Genomic DNA, 18,655 nt, shown 5'->3' with positions numbered 1-18,655 from the left:
ACCTGTACCTCACTCTCCGAGTTATTTGTCAAAGATATTCCTGGTAAAAAAGGGGAGCGGGGGCTATCGTCCTGTGTTCAACCTCAAGAGTTTGAACGAATATTTAAGAGTAAGTCGTTTCTCCCTAATATCTCACTTCGAAATCCCACATTTTCTGCAACCAGGGGATTATCTAGCAAAAATAGACCTGAGTCAGGCTTACTTTCACGTGAGCATCGCCAACTCTCACCGACGATTTCTAAGGTTAGTATTCCAAGGTCAGATTTTCCAAATGACCTGTCTTCCATTTGGGGCGGCTTGCGCACCGAAAATGTTTGCCAAATTGACCAATTTCGTGGCAGAAAAAATGCGGAAAGAGGGAATACGCGTGATTGTTTATTTAGACGACTTCCTTTTGGCAAACCAGAGTCGATCCCTACTTCAGTCTCAGATAGTTTTCGTCATCAATTTCCTACAGTACCTTGGCTGGACTTTAAACTTCGAAAAGTCAGTACTTGTGCCTTGCAAAGACCTCGAGTTTTTAGGAATTTGTTGGAACACAGCGCGCAACATAAAATACTTGCCAGAGCAGAAGATCTCCAAAATACTCTCACAAATTCAAAGACTTTTAAATCGAGGTGTCCACTCTTCCAAGTGGGTGAAGTCCCTCTTAGGAAGGTTGAATTTCGCGAGCTTTGTAATTCCGTTAGGTCGGTTACATTGCCGCAGGCTCCAAGTATTCAGTCGCGAGCTTCAGAGGTCAAGTCCCTGTCGCCTCCGACAACTGCCAGTGCCAATAGTAAAAGACTTAGTTTGGTGGATGAGGAATGTGAAGTTGCACTCGGTAATTCATCAATCTCTGATAAAGAACTTTCTGACCACGGACGCGGCCAGTTATGGCTGGGGGGCACAGTTAAACGACAGGATTCTCTCAGGAACATGGAGCAGCGAGCAGAGGTACTGGCACTCGAATCTGAAGGAGCTGCATGCGATACACGAAGCAATTCGAGCGAACAGGTACGTATTACGAAGTTCCACACTATTAATCCAGTCAGACAATCGGACAGCTCTTGCGTACTTGAAACACGAAGGAGGAACCAGATCCATGGAGTTGTTAGAGGAAGCCCGAAGAATCCTTCTTCTTGCGAACGACCTACGATTGAATCTGGTAACCCAACATCTACCAGGTACGCTGAACACAGTCGCGGATCGCCTGTCCCGCGGTCGACCTCTTCCGGAGTGGCACCTATCATCACGGGCTTGCCAGAAGATATTTCAAGCGTATGGCACACCACACATAGATCTGTTTGCCTCGCGGAACGCTCATGTAGTCCCGAGGTATGTAAGCCGAGACCCATTGGATCATCAGGCAATTTTTCACAATGCGTTCAGTCGCCGATGGCATTACGACCTGGCATGGGTCTTCCCACCACCTTCGTTGATGCCCCGTGTCCTAGCTCACCTGAACCAATGCCAGGGCAAATTCATCATAATAACTCCCAGGTGGGAAAAGACTTTCTGGATGAGCGACTTACGCGCGCGAGCTCTTTGTTGCCCGATCAAAATTACGAACCTGAATCACCACCTCATCGACATGACGACACGACATCCCCCACCGAACCTGGCGGATCTGGAGCTGGAAGCATGGTTAGTTGGGGGTGGGAGTCCCTTCTTACTTCATGGTCGGAGCAGGATCGTTCCTTATTAAAATCAAGCTGGCGTGAATCCACCTTATCTTCATACCGCCCGGCTTGGAATAGATGGGTTAAGTGGTGTTCCGAAAACAAGATATCTGTAAATACTCCGAAGGCAGTTGATTTAGCAGAATTTTTATCTGGCTTAGGTACTAAGGAAGGTTTGTCATATAGTACTATCGCTTTACATAAATCTGTCATCTCTACCTTTTGCGAACCTTACCTGGACAAGAAGCTAAGTGAAGATACTATAGTAAAACATGTTTTAAAAGCTATAGCTTTGCGTAATCCTCGTAAGGCCAAAGCTCCTATTTGGAACCCTGCTGTGGTAGTAGATTGGTTCAAAAGCAATGTATCAAATTTAGACAATTTGTTTGAGGTCTCTCGTAGATGTGCTACAATATTATTACTCGCGTCGGGACGTAGGGTTCACGATCTTACCCTGTTAGATATTAATTCTAACAATATGATTAATGAAGGGTCTGAGGTTATTTTTAATCCAATATTCGGGTCTAAGACGGATTCAGCGACTTATCGTCAGTCTGGTTGGAAACTGTTGGACCATCCTGATTCCAGAATAAGTCCAGTCTTTTGGGTTAGGAAGTTACTGTCACTGTCTTCTGAAAGAAGAGGTAATATTTCTGCTTTATTTGTGACATGTAGAGGTGAAGTTAGAGCCGCTACTCGTACTATGATCAGTAATTGGATCAAATCGATTTTGCATGAAGCTGGAATCCATCACTCCGCAGGGAGCACTAGATCAGCAGTGTCTTCATCCAACTGGATAAATAATTTTCCTATTGATGAAATTCTTTTAAGAGGGAATTGGAGAAGTGAGAATACCTTTAATAATTTCTACAGACGGCAATTAATCATTAATAATGATTCAGTAAGCGATGGTTCATCCGTAGCTCGCCTTTTTCAACCAATCTAATTAATGCTTTCCATTACTTGTCTAATAAGGCTAATTTAGCATGTAATTTTTACTACGATTGTGATTATGTACTTAGTTATGTTTCTATTAATAAATGCAATCATACGAATGTGTATGTTAAATTATTATTATTATCCTCTATAGCCATTCACCAGGTGATAACAGACAGGTCTCACAACACCGGAGAGGACGAAGGGGCCACAATAGAAGGATTTTACCTGCCAATAAAATCCATATTGTGGTCCAGAAGTCCTCTCCGGGCCTATAAAGGCCTACCTGGTGAGACGCAATGAGAAATAATTGCTCAATCCGTACCGAGCCCTGTTGAATGGGGGTAAGAAACCAGTTATTTGGCGCCGTCTGTGAAATCTGTTGCAGGGGAAGTGACGTCACCACAGGAAGGAGTCATCAGATGGGCTATTTGAGGCAAATATTCATCAAAAATCCAGTAAACGCTCTCTCACAACACCGGAGAGGACTTCTGGACCACAATATGGATTTTATTGGCAGGTAAAATCCTTCTAATAGAAATTTAAGCAGATTGTGCAGATTATTTATATACTAAAATAACTTCGATAACATGTAGATTTTCGGAGAAATGATCACTTGTTTCGATGTATTTTCAAGACAAAATTGAGTTCGTTTTACTCTCAATTTCTCAATTTCAAAGGATTAAATGATAAATATTGTTTAATGGGCCTAAAGTACAAGATATTAGGAACTTAAATTTACCGCATTTATGAGAGTGAGCTTATCAAATTGTACATAATAAGAGCTCCGAAATCAGTGCTTCACGCGGTTTTTCCTAAACGAGCATCAGAAAAAAAAATCATTACCAATTGAATAAGCTTTTTCTTTCATATGTTTTTTGTTTAACCTACGGTTAATAACATGTTCTAACTGAAACAAGTACTTTTACTGTCTTTTAGTATGGGTAAAGTGTACAATTTTATCGTTGAATATTGCGAATTTTACAATATATCGCCATTTTTTGTCATAGCGCTCTTAAAACATTGATGTTTCATATGTAATTGTTTATTTTTAGTCATAGTAAACGTAATTTATAAAATGGTTTATACTTTGAAAATAAGGTGGCTCATAATGAGTCGTGTAAACAGAACGTGAAATGGAACGAAACGCGTCGTCTGTCATGTAGTGTAGTAGTGGCGTCTTACCAATGTTACCAACTTAATGCAAGCACGTTCAAAAACCTTAATATGTTACGCGATTTGTCATAATTAATTTATGTTATTTGCAATACTTCGAGGCATAAATGGTCGATTGAATTAAAATGTAGGTATATATTAAACAATCGTCCCAAATCGTAAATGTTTATGTTTTTATGGCACACAGTGAAATTAATAAATTGTGTTGGATGGATAGCAAAATCGAAAATATGAACGCAAGTTTAAAAGCTTCAAAGATAGGTACGTCAATGTCAATGCGAAAATTGGGAGTTCGGATTGTTTATTGTTTTATTTCGTTGTAATAGTGTTTTTTCGCAACCGTATTAAAAAACGTCGTTCGTCACACGTGCGAGAATGTCATTCTTCACTCGTCTCGAGTGCCGCTCGTGGCAAAATGTCTCGGGATTCGTGAAGTAATGACATACTTCTCGCACTTATAACGAAATGTACTATTAAAAAGCACTTTCTATCCAGGTTAGCATTTAATAGGGTAAACATTAATTTATTTGTCGAGCCGCGCAGGAGCCGAGTAATGATATAAATGATGGTAAATCTGCGGAATAATAACACTTTACGTAATAAAGATCACGACATGTCGGATGCTATTTAATTATAATCTCAAAAGACGTGGTTCTTAGGTACTTAGTACAGTGTTACCACTGTTTCTTAACCTTTTCAGTGCTACAGAGCTGTTACCCCTTTGAATTACTAGGGAATCTGATTTTACCCCTCCTCCATACTCATTAACATATTTTTTTTAAATAGGTTTTCTGTCTGTATTTATTTTAATTCTCTAGGCTAGGGTTTTTTGCAATATGTACATAAAAATAAAATGTAATAACACTTACAAAACAATACAAAACATAATAATAAACACATTGTCTGAGTACCCACTACACAAGCCTTCTTGAGCTTACCGTGGAACTCGGTCAATCTGTGTAAGAAGCCCTATAATATTTATTTATTTAAGTAAGGTGGGTGAAGATTGAAGGGTTATTTTTTAGGGATGTACTTATTTTATTTAAAAAAAACCATAATATAGGTATTTATAGTTATCTTTCACTAGCTTATCATCCCGAAAATTACCAACTTGCTACTTATACCATGGGTAATAATAGGCTACTTGACCCTTTTTTAAAGTCTGTCTTATTATATGATTAAGTACCTACGGTCCAATGAACCGAAATAAAATTTTACCATATTTTATTATGACAAAAACAGCAAATAGTAGGTACATTACGATACAAGTGCGTAGAAAAGGAAGTTCGAAACGAGTGGCGATAAATTAAAACACGACCGAAGGGAGTGTTTTAAATCGACACGAGTTACGAATTTCCTTTTCGCACGTGTATCGTACGACGTTTTTCAGTACAGATGAGCCTCTGATGTTTCGACCTGACATATAATGAACCACTTCTCGCACTAGTGCGTAAAAAAAGCACCATCTGTACTGAAAAAATATTTTTAACGTATCGTTTTACGGTAATCAGGCGAAAATACCACAGAACTTCATGTTATTTATTTATTTAACCTTTATTGCATAACATAAAGTACAAATGTCGAACTTAATGCCTTAAGGCATTCTTTACCAGTAAACCATTGGACCAAACAGAAACTTACAATTGGTGCACAATAAAACAGAAATTTAAATAGATATATCACTAAATACTATATGTATCATCAATATACATACTCGTACATAAATAAGTACAATCATATACATACATAAACTAACTAAAAATATATACATACATATACATATATAGTACCCATTTAACCATTACTGTCTAACAACGTTGGGGTCACTTGGGGTACCTGCGAGAAGTGTTTACGTAATTGACGTTTAAATTTAAAGGAAAACTTGCTCTGTGCTTGTCTTATTGAAAGAGGGAGATCGTTTCAAAGACGAATTGCCTGCAGAGCGAAGGAGTTGGACATGAACTCGGTGCGATAGAAGGGGATAGCGAGCTTAAGGCTCCGAGACTTACGAAGATCGCAATCTGGACGAGGAGTTATTATAAATTGAAATTTGGATCTAAGGTAATCTGGTGCAGTTGGATAAAACAGGATATTATAGAGCATACAAAGTATTCTAGACGACCTACGCTCGCGGATCGGGAGCCAGTTTAGTTTTCGGCGGAAGCTGGAAACATGGTCGTACTTAATATATAGATTATCTGTGCATCAGGTCATTCTACTCGAAAACAACATTTTCTGACTTTTTAAGTATATATAATAAAGTTCAATATGACACTGATTGTTTTCACATGCAGTAAGGTTCGAATTCGATGACGTCACTACATCGCTGACAGCGTTTTCGGTAGCCGAAATAAATAAAAAAATACACACATTTTTAATCGAAAATACGTAGTCATCATACACTTTTAATACCCAAAATCTATATTGTTTTTTTATGTCAAATACTACAGAAGACAATAATTTATTGTGCCAAATTCGATATGAGTCAAGTAGCCTATTATCCCCAGATTATGAACTCCAGTCAGGCAAGCATGGTCGCGTGATAAACGACATAACGTCAGGCCGTCCTTTTCACACTATTTCTAAGTGTACGAGTAAGTAGGGACGCACCAATGCGATAAGATAAAGTGTATCCAACTAGTGTGTGCCGCTGCTTTTGTATTTCATTAGAAGTCACTCATCACTCTCATCGTTTCAAAGACTCATTATAATATTTTAGTGCCTTCTTAACAGTGTACCCATAGTTACATACACGGCTTTGTCGTCATCCAAATGCTCTATCATTTTTATCAAACGTGTTCCGCTCTATCATTTCTATTCTATCAAATGTGTTTCTATCAAAGGTATTTTGACTAAGGTGCAGAGTTTTTGAAGTTAGGGCTTGTAGAGTTAGAAACTTGCTCTAACTACTAAGAACTCATAACTTTTCGACAGGCCAGCCATAATAGCAATCCAGTCAGCATGAGGTCTTATTTTGGCAACATTTTACGTGAAATGTTTCTGTGAACTTACGTAAGATACAACGTTCAAACGAGTCTGTTCATACATATCATCGGAAATCATCGTCCTTGCGTTATCCCGGCATTTGCCACGGCTCATTGGAGCCTGGGCTCCGCTGTGACTACTAATGCCAAGATTTGGCGTAGGCACTAGTTTTACGAAAGCGACTGCCATTTGACCTTCCAACCCAAAGGGTAAAGTCTGTTCATACATATGTGCACCTGCCCCTCTAGCACAACTTGCCTTGTCGTTCGCGAGTCCATACTTGAAGTCGCGCTTGATGTATGGACTCGCGCGCGACAAGGCAATTTGTGCTAAAGGGACAGATGTGTATAGTTTAGGAAATAATTATACCTACTCATTCCTTTCTTTTGGGTGCTACTGGTGTTTGTAAAAGATTCTGTCTATTTTAATGTAAGTATGATAAAGCCATGGAATTGGAAACTATAAGACGTTAGTTCAACAAGTCAGAACGAAATACAATTCTATATAATTACACAGTCCATTGAGCGCATAAACGACACCTTGTGGACCACTGCGTGTTACGCCCTCTGTTATGGGGAATTAGAAACCAGCTTTCCTTTCTAATTCTAATTGCTGCTATATGGGAAATACACGTGAACAGGTTAAAATCCCTTCTTTTTCTCCTTTTTCTGTGGATTTCTCGTTTTCCCCTTGTATTAAGTCTCTTCTTGCTTTATAATGGTCTACAGTTTAACCAAGATTTAACGGTACTACAAAAGTACAAACATGTTACCTCATTGAAGTTACCTACATTAAAGAAAAAACGATAAAAATCATTATTGCGTACGGCGCCATCTCTCGGCAAATGAGCTAAAGTGTAAAGTTTTACAAGCTTTTATTTATTTATTTTTACTTTCACCTACAGTTGTCATATATACCATAGATCAAGCAAACGTATCTACTTAGCGTGTCAAATGAACTCAGTGAAATTCACTGAGTTGTCCGTCTTTAATCGCAGCTTGCAGCTTTCGGGCGTCAATTTTTGTAAGTTGAAGTCAATCAAAACATAAAAAATGCCTCGTTACGTGATATTCAATTGCAACAACACAAAAATTATGAACAATCAAGAGCCTGAGACATATTTAAAAGTACAGGCAAGAAACAACTTCAGTACAAAATTTGACACGCTCGGCCCCTATACAAATAGATGAACTTGTTTCTTCTATATAAATAAAGTTCTGTGCTTTCACCTGTCCCATTGTCAGTCTGTAGTCAAATCTTGCAAGTTTTTGATCCACTTCCCGGTTTTCGATTGAGCTGAAGTGTTTATGTATAAATCGTATGACAAATAATGACAATGCAATCAATAATCATATTATTATGACATAGAGCTGAAGCTGATCTGATGGAGCTGGAAGATGGCCATAGGAACTCCGTACACCATCGAGTTTGGGCTCATTTGATTCGCCTTGACAAGTACTTTGTTGATACTATTATAGTAAACAGGATCTGATGATTGATCTAGATTATCTAGAAGGTTGCCATATGAACTCCATAGTCAAACGATACAAACATATCGATTTTGATTTGTCTTGAGGCAGGGGTGGTTAAGTTTTAAAATAAATTCCTTCATTAAAAGATTCCAAAATTAGACAGAAATAAAAACAGGAAGGAAATATTGTGAAAACGCACCAAAATTCCAATATTGTTTAGCCGACACAACTGTAAAAGATCTACTTTTTTTAACTGATAAATACCTGGATGTTATGACACATACAGACTGGAAATTAAATAAAAGTACTTCCCGACCTAGGCCTGCAATCTTGTATGAAATTCCTTTAAGTTTACAGTTCTCTAGACTTGCGCCAACTGCAACGCGATTCTTTGAAGTTTCGTTGAAGCCTATTTTTTATCGAACGCAATGACATTTTCATATCATGTTTGAGAAAAAATTAAAGCTATATTAGCATGGTACGTATATCTATTATTTCAAATAATTCGCTACTTTTACTACCAAGATTACTTATATTCTTACATTTTTTCTCGTACTTTTTTATTTCCTATCGTGTCTACGATGAGCGATGAGTATAGCTAATCTAATCACCTTATTTCGACATTAATATAAATTGATTTGATGACAATTTTGTATTTATTTTATTACTTGATTCGTATAGAATTGGATTGGATTAACAATACTCGTTAATATAGAATTGACGAAACTCTGGTCTATGTACATTTGTACAATGGGATATTTTTTGTGATATTCATATTTATTTTACAAGGGGACGAAATTGTTGTAAAACCGCACGTGCCTAGAAAATTTTATAAGCTTTCAAAGTGAACTAAACCAAAATTTCGTATGACGCATAGTTTTTGAAATATGAGCAAAAAACCAAAAAAATGGGACCTTTTTCATCTCCCCCCTCTTCGAGCTCACGTCCAAAGTCCGAGGACTTTTAGTATGTATGTCTCCTGACTATCCCTAACAACATCCCGTAGTGAAACTTTCTGCTTTCGGCCATTCCATCTAAAATCGCTTGTTGACCAAGCTATGCACTCTTGTGGATAAAATGCGATTTTCATATCTATTTTTAAAGAATAAAAAAGTCCTTTCCGAGCTAGTGAGGTGAAAACTTAATTTTCAGTACAGATGTTGTTTTTTTTACGCACTAGTGCGAGAAGTGGTTCATTATATGCTAGGTCAAAACTTCGGAGGCTCATCTGTACTGAAAAACGTCGTACGATACACGTGCGAAAATAAAATTCGTAACTCGTGTCGATTTAAAACACTCCCTTCGGTCGTGTTTTAATTTATCGCCACTCGTTTCGAACTTCCTTTTTTTCGCACTTGTATCGTAATGTGCTATTTCACCACCCCAACAGGTAAAGGCTCATTTTGTTATTCGAAAACAGATAGCAAAATCGCAATTTATCCACAAGAGTGCAAAGTAATTTCCAGTGATCGGTTTTTTGGATTCACCCGTGCGGGATATATATCAAGTAGAAAAGTTAATATTGATACGACGAAATTATCTCTAAGGAACTTTTTACTCTTACATGGCAACCAGTTGAGACAAAAAGACATTTTTAAATTGTTGGAGAGATTTATAGTGGTTATGAAATCGCATGTTTAGTAAGGCCTATTACGTGATGTACTATTTTTAGTTTAAGTTTATAATGTTAATGTTGTTGCTTTATATTTTTGGTTGAGCAATAAAACCATTTGGCATTGTGGACATTGTACATATTTTTTTGCCTTTTCTAACAACATTAAGCCCGGATTCCCGGGGCATATCCATACTAACATAATGATTGAGGTCGTTCACCCCATGTCGAATCCAAAAAACCGATCACTGGTAATTTCATACAAATTTTAACTTGATGCCCAAGGCTGACTGTTGGAATTCACGTATAAATAATTTATTTGAATCTTAAATGTAAAATAAATTTATGTGTCTATTTGATTTAGTTTGATGTTTTACTAGTTAATATATACATAGTGTTGGTGTGGTGAAAAATTTTGTGTTGCACTCGGTGGCAAAATTGTTTAACCGCATGTGCAACTGAAATTTATGAAGGGGCAAGTAGGGCAACCCCTTGTAAAACAAATAACTATTGCCACTGAGTGTACACATACACAACATTTTTTACTAACTGTAAAACATGATGCTCACTAACTGGAACTATAAATCAATATATTGTAGAACATGAATCGAAATCGAATACATTAATCGTTTAATTAGAGTAATTAGTTTATTCAATCAATTAAAAGTTAATACAATAAATCCTTAATTACTAACAATTACACATAAATCTATACCAACTAAATAAATTAAAAATTACAAAAAATACTAGGAATAACCTAACCTACTTACTAACTAAATCCACTCCGAGTCCCTCCCGCCGCAAAGGAGCCCAACACGCTCGCCGCGTTGCACGCGTTGCGTAGAGTAATTTGAAATCATTCAGCTTAGAATCAAGTTAAATTTTGTATGAAATTACTTTGCACCCTTTCTCATAAATTTTCGGACTCTGCAGGCTCTAGCTGCTGGCTAGCTTTATTGCAGCTGGGACGTGTTTGGCATTTCATAACGTCTTCACAAAATCTTTATAATTTAGAACAAAACAGAAATAAGGTCGACCGGGTAATTGAGCAGTTAGCATTATTTTTAGTAAGTTTATGTTGACTAAATAAATACTTGATTAAGTTTGATTTTACTAAGGATCATTTAACATAACTTATATTTTCTATGTATGTAGGGAACAAATCAAATTATTTTATGAAATATTTTTTGATTTGTTTTTTTAAGTAGTAACACTACTATATATAAATTATAAACTGAAATAGATACCATACACTAAAGAAAAAGCGATCAAGCTCACTGGTGGCGAAGCCGGGAATCGAACCCGGGTCTCCAGCTAACGCGGCTGACGTGTTCGACCGCTACACCACCCCGACCGCCGAGGTACCCGTTTATATTTTCTAATTTACCAGTCACCCTGTGTATTGCTAGACATAGAGGATTTACCTACTACATGTCAATTGAAAGCTATGTATTATGATTATTCCTTTATTTTAGTAAGAGTATAATTTTATATTTTTGCTTTCAATGGATGTCACTGAATTTTATGTAGTCAAAAAGTGAACCACAACCATTAAAATATTATTTGTAATAAACTTTTTAGTAGCACGTCTAATTATTAATAAGGGCATACTTAATACTTTTTAAGTTAATAATATTTATTAGATTTTTCTTTGTTTTTATAATACTACAAAAATATCTCCGAAGTCACACATAATGTTATAAATTGTTATTATTATGGGCATATTTTAAGTAAGCGAAAAAATATAGGATATATTTTCGATATAGAAAAAAATGATAATGTGAATACAAATCATTGAGGTATAATAGAAATATAAAAACCGGCCAAGAGCGTGTCGGGCCACGCTCAGTGTAGGGTTCCGTAGTTTTCCGTATTTTTCTCAAAAACTACTGAACCTATCAAGTTCAAAATAATTTTTCTAGAAAGTCTTTATAAAGTTCTACTTTTGTGATTTTTTTCATATTTTTGAAACATATGGTTCAAAAGTTAGAGGGGGGGGGGGGGACACGCACTTTTTTTTCCTTTAGGAGCGATTATTTCCGAACATATTAATATTATCAAAAAACGATCTTAGGAAACCCTTATTCATTTTTAAATACCTATCCAACAATATATCACACGTCGGGGTTGGAATGAAAAAATATCAGCCCCCACTTTACATGTAGGGGGGGGGGGGGTACCCTAATAAAACATTTTTTTCCATTTTTAGGGTTCCGTACCTCAAAGAGGAAAAACGGAACCCTTATAGGATCACTCGTGTGTCTGTCTGTCCCTCTGTTACAGCCGATTTCTCCGAAACTACTGGACCGATTTACTTGAAATTTGGTACACATATGTAAACCTGTGGCCCAAAGACGGACATGTAATTTAATTAAATGAAATTTAATCATAGGGGTCACTTTTGGGGGTAAACTTGAAAATTAAAAACCAAAGTTATTAAAACTATATTGTGTTATATATCAAATGAAAGAGCATTTTATGAGCATTTGAAATATATTTTTTTTTAATTTTTAATTTTGGTACTTTAGAAGTAATTTAAGAAAATAGACAAAAAATTACCATTCCCCCCCCCCCTTATCTCCGAAACTACTTAGCGTAAAATTTTCAAAAAAATACACGAGATAGCCCTCTACCTGTAGATTACAGGAAAACCTATTAGAAATCTACAGTCAAGCGTAAGTCGGACTTACTAGAAAAAAACTCAAATTAAGATTTTCACTCACTGACGCTGCAAGCAGTTACTAAACGTCTTAAAATTTTGTAAGCGTGATGGACAGGTAGAAAGAAATTCATTTCTGTCTTTTTCTTTTTAGAAATTGTTCAATTTTTTTTTCATTTGCCAAAATGACTTAAGTTCCTACTAAAAAGGAGGCGCTTAAGACCGTTTGTAAGTGGACTGAGCAAAATTTTGTTCAAATCGGTCCAAAAAAAGGTCTCTGTTGACGAAAACATAGAATTTGTGCCAACGACAGCCCAAATCTGAAGTCCATTTTGCTCTATCTCTTATCGTTTCCGAGATATATACGTAAAGTCTTGAAAGTGCGAAAAGTTAACTTTGCCATCACAGTCGTTCAGGCGCTCATGAGTTCTTTGTATGGAAAAGTCGAAAACATGTTAAGTTCAATGTTCATAGAACGTGTTGTGGTTTTTTACGCGTGTCCGCGACTGACGACGTTCGAATGTTTTGTTCGGAAATGTTTGAGGGTGGTTTCTTTGAAACGTCGCCGGCGGCGGGTGGTTCGACGGGCGAAGGTCACACGCCGCACGCGACGGTCTGTATTCGTTTTGTACAATAGCAACGGACGGCGGGTTGCGTCTTGATATGGAAAATGACTGACTTCACTAAAGATAATGATGAACTCATTGAGGTAATACTAGAGAGGACACTGCGAGCAAAACGTTTGCGCTACAAACATAAGTCCATTGGACTTATGTTTCTATGGACTTATGTTTCTGCCTGCACACAAATAAAATGTCAAAAATGCCTTCCTGCGTAACAAGATGCTGTTTAAGCCATACGAGAAAATCGAATAAAACTGACGTGTCACATTTCATCGGTTAGTATACACGCTATGTTAATCGATCTTTATTTAAGTAATTATTTCAATGAAGGGACGCGCTCCTCAAACGCGGAGCTATCGCTGCCATTTTGTTGAACGAAATCATAGATTCATCGCATCATAATCGCACAGACTTGACATGTAGGTAATGAAGTATAGTAATTGTGATTATATTCTGTTTGTAATATATAAAAGAGAAATGTTAAATTTATTTCACGTTATACTTATGAATACTACACAGTTCTAACACGAGTTGTAATCGATATTTTCATACAATAATAACCTATGATTTTCTTCAAGGGCAATTAAAGTAGGTATATGAAAAAAATCAATAATGTATTTTTGTTTCACTTAGTAGAACTTAAACATAGCACAATGTATGATAGTGCTAAAATTAAACTACTTACCCCCTTATTCATAAACGTTCACTAAAGTTATCAAGCCGATAAAGTTCGTTTGTCCCTTTCTATCACACCAATACGCCGAAAAGGGACAAACGAACTTTATCGGCTTGATAACTTTAGTGTGCGTTTATGAATAAGGGGGTTAGTATTTTACAAAAAGTATAAAAAAGGTCTACACTAAGAGTGTCGCGTCTAGGTGGTCATTGGTCAAGTCTTACTCTATGACACGGTACCTCCCCACGCATGCGCCGCGCGCTGCCGGCCGGAGCACAGACTTTGTTTGGGGTGTAATTTCTAGTATGTTAGTACATAGTAATTCAATGGATGAATTGTACTTCTGTGAACTGTTTTCGATATACTTAATCGAATATATGATGTAAATTTTTCTTTACTACAATGCAAGTGTTTGAGTACCAAGTTAAAAATTTCACTTTCTTTTTGCCGGTTTCATACAAAAATATCGTTTGACTGTCTCTTTTTTTGGGTAATATCAATATTTATATGGAAACGGATTAAGTCGCGTATAATCTTCTTCCTCTAAGAATTACAATGTAAGTATTTTTGCATTCATTTTGATCAGAGCACAACACAACAGTTCAAAAATCAGTCTACCAGAGCTTCTGAGTTCCGTCGCCGACGACGGGTGACCAAGGGTCAGAAAACCCACGCACCCGCGACCGACAGCGTGTGGCACAGCGGCACATGCGGCTCACATCCAAACGCCGCCGGGCGCGTGTGACGGGCCAGAGAAACCAGGGCCTTAGGGCTAGGTGATTATCGCCGCGCCGCAGAGGACGCACTGAGGGGGGGGGGCGGTGCCTACAGCAGTTGTAGTTGTATGTATACCTAGCTCACGCACACAGACGCGTCCGCTGGCGCCGCCAGGGGCGGCTCACTCCGCTATCCTATCGCCGCGCTACAAGTATATCCTGGCGGCCGCGAGCTGTGGCCGCGAGTTCGCGGCCTACTCAGGGGTGGCGCACATTCTCACGGAATGCACGTTCGCACTTTCTATTGTTACTTTACGTCGCGAGGTTTTTTAAGCGATGTCCGCGGGTGGAATGGCTAATAATATTTAATTAAATAGACATATTTAATAAAATAAATACCAAAAGATATTCTTATACAGATCTACTACTGATTAAGTCCCACGGAAAAGTTCAATAAGGCTTGTGATGTTGGAACCTTAATATATAAATACAGCGTATATACCTAGAAAGTACTCAAGACTTGAATAATAATAATATAACATTTAATGTGAGTATTAATTCGTTTGGATCCATTGGTAACCCTATCACCGGACGCCGCGCACGTGCGGCTCGTTTCTTTGTAAGAATGTTGTAGGTATTTAAAAAGGCGGCATTTCGGAAACATCAAAGCAGTGGGCCTTCTTTACTTGTGCTATTATATATTCTGTGGCGCCGCGCCGGTGTCCACGTGCGCTCTCTGCTCTGCAGTGTGCGCTGCCGCTGCCACGAAACGTTTACCTACTCCGTGTAATACTGATAAAAGAAAGTATTGACATGAATTCACACGTTTCGGAAATGACTGTAGGTATTTTAAATATTTTAGCACAATATGTTTTTTGCCTCTTATTGCCTATTATACAATATATACATACCTACTATGGCAACTCTATCACAGCTCAGAATATGCAGAAGCCACATGGTGGTCTGCGACAGAAACTCAATAGACATTTTTAGAGTTTTTAAAATAAGTACTTAAGTAGGTACGTGAAGTAACATGGTAAATTAAAAAAATATCATTAGATACTTATTGCGAAGGTGTAAACAATTTCGTTCGTTTTGCCACATATCAATAATTACCTATCTATATTAAATTCATTAATCCGTATACATTACATTTTTACAGTAGGTACGGTAATACTCAACTCACCCCGTTATTCATAAACGTACACTAAGTTATCAAGCCGATAAAGTTCGGTTGTCCCTTTCCGACGTATTGGTGTGATAGAAAGGGACAAACGAACTTTATCGGCTGGATAACTTTAGTGTACGTTTATTTATGAATAAAGGTGTTAAAATTTATAGCTACGAAATTTTACATAAAACACCTTTAAAATAAAATAAAAAATGTTGAATTTGGTTAACATTATAAAAGACCTCACGCAAGCTGTGCTAATTAGTTCGCGAATTCGTCGAGAGGTGGCGCTAAACACAATTATGCTCATTAGAGAACCTATACTTCTAGCCTAGCCCAGTCTTTAGACTTATGTGAGTAACGTAAAAGTACCTAATAGTTTTGTAGGTACGGAACCCTCGGTGGGCGAGTCCGACTCGCACTTGGCCGGTTTTTTATTTTTGCACTTTGTTGGCGTGATTGATATACATATTGGTACCAAATTTCAGCTTTCTAGTGCTAACGGTTACTGAGATTATCCGCGGACGGACGGACGGACAGACAGACATGGCGAAACTATAAGGGTTCCTAGTTGACTACGGAACCCTAAAAATGGGAAATCTTGTACGGAAAAAGTAAATAGAGCGACAAAAATATTTTCCAAATTCGCAAAATATACATGAAACATATTTTTGGAATTTATTTTCTATTAAAAACGTATGCTAAAATAACGTTTTGTCATAATACAATTAGACATAAAAATTATGCCGAATGATAATAAAATTATACCCAACCATTCAAATTGATTACACTTTGTTTAGGTAATGAAACTACTGTGATAAGAAAATGAAGTGAAATTTGGTGAAAAGATTTTTGGTGAAACGGAAGATCATACAATTGTAGACAATTGCCGATGTGAAGTATTTTTAACTTAACTGCCTGTTGAAGACGCAATTAGCATTGATTTTCCGCTAAGACTCAATTTGCATATTAAGATACCTATGTATATTAATCGGTTATGCCTTCTGCGTGACCTTGGTTAATGTGAAATCTTACGTAGTGCGAATCGCTGACAAAATAATAATAATATAACTACTGTAGAGTGTCTAAGTGTCGGAGTTTATATATTTTAAAACTATTGTTGTCTTTGAACAAGTGGTACCTATATTTCAACACAATTTACAAAATAAAATTTTAGTGCGGAATGTGGTTCATTTCTTGCCAGGTCGAAACTTCGGTAGGCCATCTGTACTGAAAATCGTTGAACGATACACGTGCAAAAAGGAAATTAGTATCCCCTTCTGTCGTGTAAGTCGTGTTTTAATTTATCTCGTTTCGAGCTTCCTTTTCCCTTTTCTCCGCACTTGTATTGATGTACTTACTACCTATTTCTACCTTGTCTTGTCATGTCCAGATAAATATACTGAAAGTCCTTAAGAAGGATTGGGGGAATTCTCGATTATAATTTCATCCACTGGTGTTATTCCTCGTACTCTGCATACCAGCTTGAAGACCCTTGTTATTCACTCACTCACATTTATTTATTAGGAGAACAAACAGAGTTAAATGTACATAATTTTGTATAAAAACTAACTTAAGTATATGGTAAACATGCATTTACCTCCACAGCAGTTCTCATCGAGACATACATTGATACATTGAGTTTACGTATAAAATTATACGCGTTAACTATTATGTTATAGTTAAACAATTAAGTTATTGTTCGGCAAGTAGCCGAATAGTAAAGTAAACATTATGTGACCTACAGCATCATATAGGTATGTAATTTTACACATGTAGAAAATGACAAAGTGCTTAGAGAATAACATTAATGACTTCAGGGCTTTCGTGTTAAAAATAGTGAAATCGCAGCCGAGCGCTCGATCATACCGTGTGTGGTATCAAATTAAAGGGCTTTGCGAGTAGTTTATAAATATATATCACATTATAGGACTTTTTCTACTTGGTCTAACAAAATATGAGAAAATGTCCAAAAGTGGTAATAATTGTACCGGTGAAGGCTCGTTTTCAAAAAATTGGCAAAAATCAATAATAGCAATTTATAATCACTAAGGCATAACAGCAATTTAAGTAAACGTTGCAGATTAATTTAGTATAAAACTTACTTCGATGTGATGTAGATTTTTAAAGAAATTGTCACTTAATTTTAGGTAATTTCTGAAAAAAATTGAATTCGCCTTAGGCTAGTTTACTCTTTTTCAAAAACTTAAAATAAAAATCTAGTCTGAAATGATTGTGGTACAGGATATACAAATCATAAATTTACCCGTTTTAATATTCAAAATTGTCCAAATTTTACAAATAAGATCGACTGATTCAGCTCTATACGTGCGTTTTTCTAAACGTCCATTAGAGAAAAATTCATAATTAATTTAGTGAGTTAGTTTTCAAAAATCCAGTCTTATAAAAATCAAGATAATAAGATGCTCTAACTGGAACTTGAATTAAATAAATCTATTGGATAACGGAAAGTATAGTATTTCACCGACTAAAACTATCAATTTTACATTCTTTTGACGTTTTTTTTGAAAGCAGCCTTAAGTAAAGGTTATTGGCCAATTATCTAACTATAGTTAATTCAGGTACCTAAGTAGTTTTGTCATATACCCTCTTGCAAAAAACCTGCTGTTTTGAATACATGCAGAGTTCGGAAATTCCTATGTTTAGAACATTAGGCTTTTATACTTTCTGTATTCGTTTGGCCAAAAGCCCCCGCGGATATGGAAATAAAATTTCCTCCTTGTTTGGAGAGACAAATAAAGAAATATCATAAATATTATAAATAATAAATATCTGCAAAATAGCCGTTGGCAAGCTGCGATACAGTCCCTATTTGTCAAAAATGTTAGTCCTACAATCCATCTAAAAACGGAGAATGCTTGGATGCATAGCTTAGAAAAGTAGAAAGTAATTGAATAATAAAATGTAAATGAACGTTGTTAAATATTTATCATACAAAATCTTTATT

Source organism: Leguminivora glycinivorella, chromosome Z, assembly GCF_023078275.1.
Source record: "Leguminivora glycinivorella isolate SPB_JAAS2020 chromosome Z, LegGlyc_1.1, whole genome shotgun sequence".
Lineage (NCBI taxonomy): Eukaryota > Metazoa > Arthropoda > Insecta > Lepidoptera > Tortricidae > Leguminivora > Leguminivora glycinivorella.
The sequence above is the reverse complement of the archived record's forward strand: the minus strand, read 5'-3'. Positions refer to the sequence as shown.